Raw genomic sequence first — 6,060 nt, forward strand, 5'->3', positions numbered from 1 at the left:
GAAGTCCCCATCCCTGCCCCACTTCACATTGCTAAAATGTCAAGACAAGCAAAAGGAGAGCATTCTCTAACCTACTGTTGTGAGGCTAGTGGTGCTTTCTCTTTTTAAAAAAAACATGGTTTCCACATGAGCTAATACTTCTCCTCCTGAACCTTCATAGCCATAGTAAGATTTTCCATTTGGTGGATTTCTGTAATTCTGGCAAGCAAACGTGACCTGGTAGGGGTGAACAGATATTTTATTAGTGCCAGAATGCAGGCTTTAGCTGCGATAAGGAGATGTTTCAGTAAGGAATGTTTATATTTTTTTGTTGGGTAAGGCAGTATTCTGAAGTAGAAATGCTACTTGATTTCTTTCAAGAGACATGCCCGTAATTGTTTAATCATTTATTCAAACACATCCCAAAAATCGCAGAGTTTTGGGCATTCCCAAAACATATGCAGCCAGGTGCATTCGGATTCCAGGCAGCACAACATTTATTAGAGACCTGTGAGAACATGGGACCATGGACCACTGAGATCTTGTACCACTTAGTGAGGGGTTTGTAACCCCTTGATACTAAAGAATGTTTTTTGATTATTTTTTTTTATCCAGGCTAACCTGATTGCTTTCATTTGTATGGAAATAAATGCAGTTCTGATTCAAACAAATAACCCAGCTGCACCAACCCTAACATAAATGTATATGTTTTTCAACTGATGTTGGGGTTAGTGTACTTGGGCATCTAAAGGAGAACTGTTTTTCTTCCTATAAAAATCAAGGAGAATAGAAAAGCAGATCAAAAGCAGCTCAGAAGAAACTGAAAAGAATCTTAAACCTCAAACATAAGCTGACCGGTGCGATCAGCGAAAGCATGCAGCATTTGTGCATCTACATGACCCCCTACATCTTTTTATTTACAATATATATATATATATATATATATATATATATATATATATATATATATATATATATATATATTAAATACAGCATGCCCCATGGCACTAGTGTCAGATCCACACTATAAAGAACTGTTTTTGATTGGCAAAGTAGCTAAGGTTTAGCCCAAAAAAAAAACACTTGCTCATAGAAAATATTTCATATTGACCAGTTTAAAACAAAATAAAAAGATAATAAATAATTTTACAATTTCAGTGCTTTAGTTTTGAACATAATAATGAAATACGTAACTATACAATATACATGTACTGTAACTAGACCAAAAGAAAATAAGGTGTTGAATATTTTGTGGGAAAGTTTTACAGACTTTTATAAGTAAAGTAAAGGGAACCATCTTTACAAGATAACTTGCTTCTGCAACTACACAGTATTGCTGGTTGTTCTTTAAAGTAGATTATTCTTTGTCTCTCCATTCAGCAAATGAAACAGTATGAAACCACATCAGATGCAGAAAACTATATGAATGTCACAGGGGGAACACTCCTGTCTTTGTTTTTTAAGAAAAAAATAAAATTGATGTGCCATTTGTTAATATAAAGAGAAATATTGAAAATATATTGAAAAGAGCAATTATAAATTATTTTTGGCTTATGTTGCAATATTTATTTTCTTGTATTAGAAATTCCTTTGTAGACGGAAAGAAAATTGTATTTTTCATTAATGCAAAGACCTATTTCTCCTTTTTGTACATTTTCCATGTTAGGCGTTCCTTACAGCAATATTATATATGGGAATTGTTCAGTGTTACTGTATATGCATGCAATTTGTGTTGCTTGGACTAGTTTTGTCTGCCATTGTTTTACTCTTCTTTAGAGTTCAGCATTTGCTTTAAGACACATGGGACCACAACCCACTGCTCATGACAAAAAAAAAATCCTTTGCATTCTTTCAATGTGATTGCAAAAAACGTTAATAAAGCAATGTTTTATGTGTATGCTAGTGTGGTTTCTGTTGACAGTCCAGACAGGGGAAATCTATAGCTTTGTGCCACCTGTGGCAGCTCGGCTCATTTGATCCTGCCCCCTAGTCTGACTCTAATGCCACGTACACACGACCAGACTTTTTGACGGACTAGGTCCGATGGTCTTCCCAACGGACTTTTGGCAGGGGTCTGATGGCCTTTCTTATCGAAAGGACTTGGCCACACATGGCCAGACGAAGTCCGTTCGAAAGTCTGTTCATTTTGAACGTGATGACGTAAACAGGACTAAACAAGGGAGTTCAATAAACAGTAGCCAATAGCTGCTCTTGCGTTGTATTTGGTCTGTCGGACTAGCACACAGACAAACGGTTTTCCCAATTTTTAGTCGTTCAGACTTGAGTCCATCAGCTAGATTTGAAACATGTTTTATTCCTAGGTCCATCTGACTTTTGGGGAAAAAAAGTCCACTGGAGCCCACACACGATCGAATTGTCCGACGGATTCCGGTTCCGCCGGACCAAGTCTGCCGAAAAGTCCAATAGTGTGTATGCGGCATAAGGTGTAAACATCTAAGAATGACAGGCAATGTGATATCTACCAGTCCTTAAAATGGAAACAAGCAAAAAGGCATAGCAATGTCAGCAATTTTGTACACTGTATTAAGAATAAAGAAATCATCCACTTACATATAAAAACAGAATACTCAAGCCTGGTAGGGGGGCACAGTCACCAGCTCACAGGGTGCCACAGCATAACAGATACAGTAAAGCCAGGATTTACACACAGTACAGTAGTGCAGCCTCAGGAAACTGGTAATTGTGAGAAGACAGCGATGCAGTGTTCAGGACCCTGTGTGTTTTTATCACCCACAACCACAAGTGTAAAAGAGCCCTTAAGCTGTTCACCAAAATCAAAGGGTGAGCATTGAATCCAAGGAGTATACCCATTTGTCTTTAATAAAAAAGGTGTCAGCTCTGCCTCACCTCTGCAAGTAGTAAACATGTTTTCCTAAGCATGTGCTATGGTTTGCTTAGCTGCCAACAAAATACAAGTGATCAGTTTATGCTGAAAGCCACAAACCAAAGGTCTCTGGTGACATGGATACAAAACAAGCTGTGTAACAGCCCTTTTGGCCAACATCTACCAATCAATTGACAGATCCACCATACAGTATATGCATAACATCCCCACCGGTACAGCCACAGAAGCATTTTCAAATGATTGCACAGCATGAAGATGTTACATGAACCAACAGGTAAGAACTTTAAAGGCAGATTCCAAGAAGGTAATATTGATTGAAATAGTAGTCACTGTGGGCCAAATTTGTAACCATTCCTCTTTAGGCTTGGAGATATTCAAATCCCTTTTCCACATGGGAAAAACCATGACCTCAGGGATTAGATAAGGAATTAGAAGCTAGTAATATAAATTAGTTTAGAGGATATAGGGGTATGAAAGCAAATGTAATTTGAAGGATGGACAGCTGGACATCCAAAAGAGTGTTGTAACTTATTAGAAATTAGAACCATTGCTTACATTTTAGGTATCTGAAAATTCCACTTTGGGTGCTTTGAATTTATCTTAATGTCCAGCCAACTGAGGATAGTCCCATTATCTTAAAAAAAATATCCAACAATGCAGTTATGGCAGGTCCACCAGTAAAACATTCCAGGGAAAACAAGGGTTCTGCAGCAAAGGAAGCAATAGTAAATGCAGAAAAAATAATTTGCTAGAATATTTCATGTTATCCCTGAGCTTACCAGTCTGGGAAAGAAAAGGACTTAGTAACATATGGGATGGGAGCCTGGACAAGGCTTGAATAATGGTTGGGGAGCACTGGTAAGGTTCCAGTTCTACCCATAAATATGATTGAAAGAAGGTGTGAAAACTGTCAGCAGAGTGATTTATACTGCCCTGAAGTATCAAGCCAAGTTTGGAAGACCTTGGTCACTTATGGTTCCATACGAAATCCACGATGTAATTCTGGAAGGAGTCAATGCTATGTCTAGGAAGTGGAGTGGAATGTGTGCAAAAGAGGTGAAGCAGTTTTGGTAACAGTCATCTCAATTGCACTGCTCTTACCTATCAAGAAATGATTATGTCAGAGAGAACAGAGAACAAATTGGATGAGGAATTTTGTTGCTGTGTTACCGTGAGAAATCTTTAGCAGAGAATAGGATAAACCCTCCAGGCTGGCTTGCCAAACTGTTGTAGAATTAGACCGAAAAGTCTTAGAAATGTGTCTTTTATAGTATGACTGGAGTCACTTGCAATAGGATTATGTAGCAAGTCCTGCACAGATTTGCATGCATAATCTACAAACAAAATATATCCCACTATTCAGATTGGCACTAACATATTTATCTGACTTCCAATATGTGTACAAAGGTGGTATAACCTGGATGAATCTTAGCACCACATCCCAGTATATATGGAAAAACACAACAGGGGCAAGGGATCTAGCCCTTAGGGACTTTCAAGGTGCTGATATATCATAATGGAAACAATTACTGCTAGTAGCAGGATCTCAAATTTTCCGCCAACAAATGTTTGTTGTCGGACTTTCCAATCGTGTGTACACAAGTCTGCATAACTTTACATTTGTCAACAATAAACCTCATTTGTCACATAGTTGCCCAATCAGTACATTGAGGTCTACTTGTAAATTGGAGACATCCTGTAGGGACTCTACACCACTACATAACTTGCTCACTCTGTTCCACTCTCCCGACACTCCTCTACTGCTATTGGATCAGAATGCAGATCGCAACATCTGATATTTCAGTCAGCTGATGCCCCCGGGATTCGAACTACAACTATGTGCCATTCGAATCCAGTTGTGATAGCTCAGAACAAACACCAGGCAGGCTGTAAGTTCAAAGGGGAATCTCCCCTTTATTGGGTGCACACAACACACTTTTATACACAGCAGTTTGAACAACCACTTTCCAATTGGTCAATTGTAAAGTACACTCTAGTCCTCATTAGGTCCCCTTGGCCATGCAAATGAGGAATTGAAACATGGTCAGCAGGGATTGGTCAGATAGCTTGAATGGGAGGGCTGATATGTGTAATGACACAGAGAAGTGCCAGGACATAATTAAAGTACATAAACAAACAGTCAAACACAGAACAATGCCTTACTTCCAGACCACGGAGCCGTCTGGAGGGGGTTAGCCTTAAGACAAACGGTGAACAACGAAACAAACACAGGGTGATCTAAACATAAGAAAGGGCAGGGCACCACTGTGTAATAGAATCAAGGAAAAATACTTCAGTATTCCAAGGACCATGACACGTCCCAACACTGAACTGAAGCCATGTACAGCAATGCAGAGCTAACATTTGGTATAACTAATGTATCCCTATTGCGTAGACTAGTCCATGTAAATATGGATTTTGTTAACTCCTTAATGCCAGTTTAAGTTAAAACATGCCTCAATGCCTGAACACAGTTTTGCAACTTTGTCATGTGTTCGTAAAACTGTACACATCGTTGCAACTATTTAGTGTATCCAGGTAAAATATTCCTTGGGGGGTTTTTTTTCCCATGATAAATTGAGCCTTTATTTGGTGACAAATGGTATTGGATATTGATTAATTTTGTTTTTTTGTTTTAAATCAAAAGAAAATTAGCCCCCAAAATATATATTTTTTCTAAACTTTAGCTGTATATTTCTTGCAATGACGCAACGTTAAAAAAATAAAAAAATTCCTTTAAGCCATCATACCTAGTAGGACATATAGAAGGTTTTAAAAACTCATTATAAAAACCCTGTTTGGGCTCAACAAACTTCAATGACATAAAGGGGATAAGGAAAAGAGGAAAGGAAATACGCAGCCCATTGTGCAAGTACAAAAAGTCAAAATGTATTATATCAAAAACACATAAATGGAATAGCCAATAATAAAAACTGAATCATTCACAATGTGTCAATCATACTGTGATAAAAAACACCATTCTTGCCCCATCAAGTGGCAGTAATTCACCCCCCTTGGCATTTTTCGTGTTTTGTTGCCTCACAACCTGGAATTAACATGGATTGTTTGAGGATTTGCATCATTTAATTTACAGAACATGCCCACAACTTTGAAGATTTTTTTTTAGGACAAAATAACAGAAAAAGTAAATGTGCATAACTATTCACCCCCGAAAGTCAATACTTTGTAGAGCCACCTTTTGTGGCTATCACAGC

Source organism: Lithobates pipiens, unplaced genomic scaffold (genome assembly GCF_037356315.1).
Source record: "Lithobates pipiens isolate NorthernLeopardFrog02 unplaced genomic scaffold, aLitPip1_a1.2 Scaffold_8, whole genome shotgun sequence".
Taxonomy (NCBI): domain Eukaryota; kingdom Metazoa; phylum Chordata; class Amphibia; order Anura; family Ranidae; genus Lithobates; species Lithobates pipiens.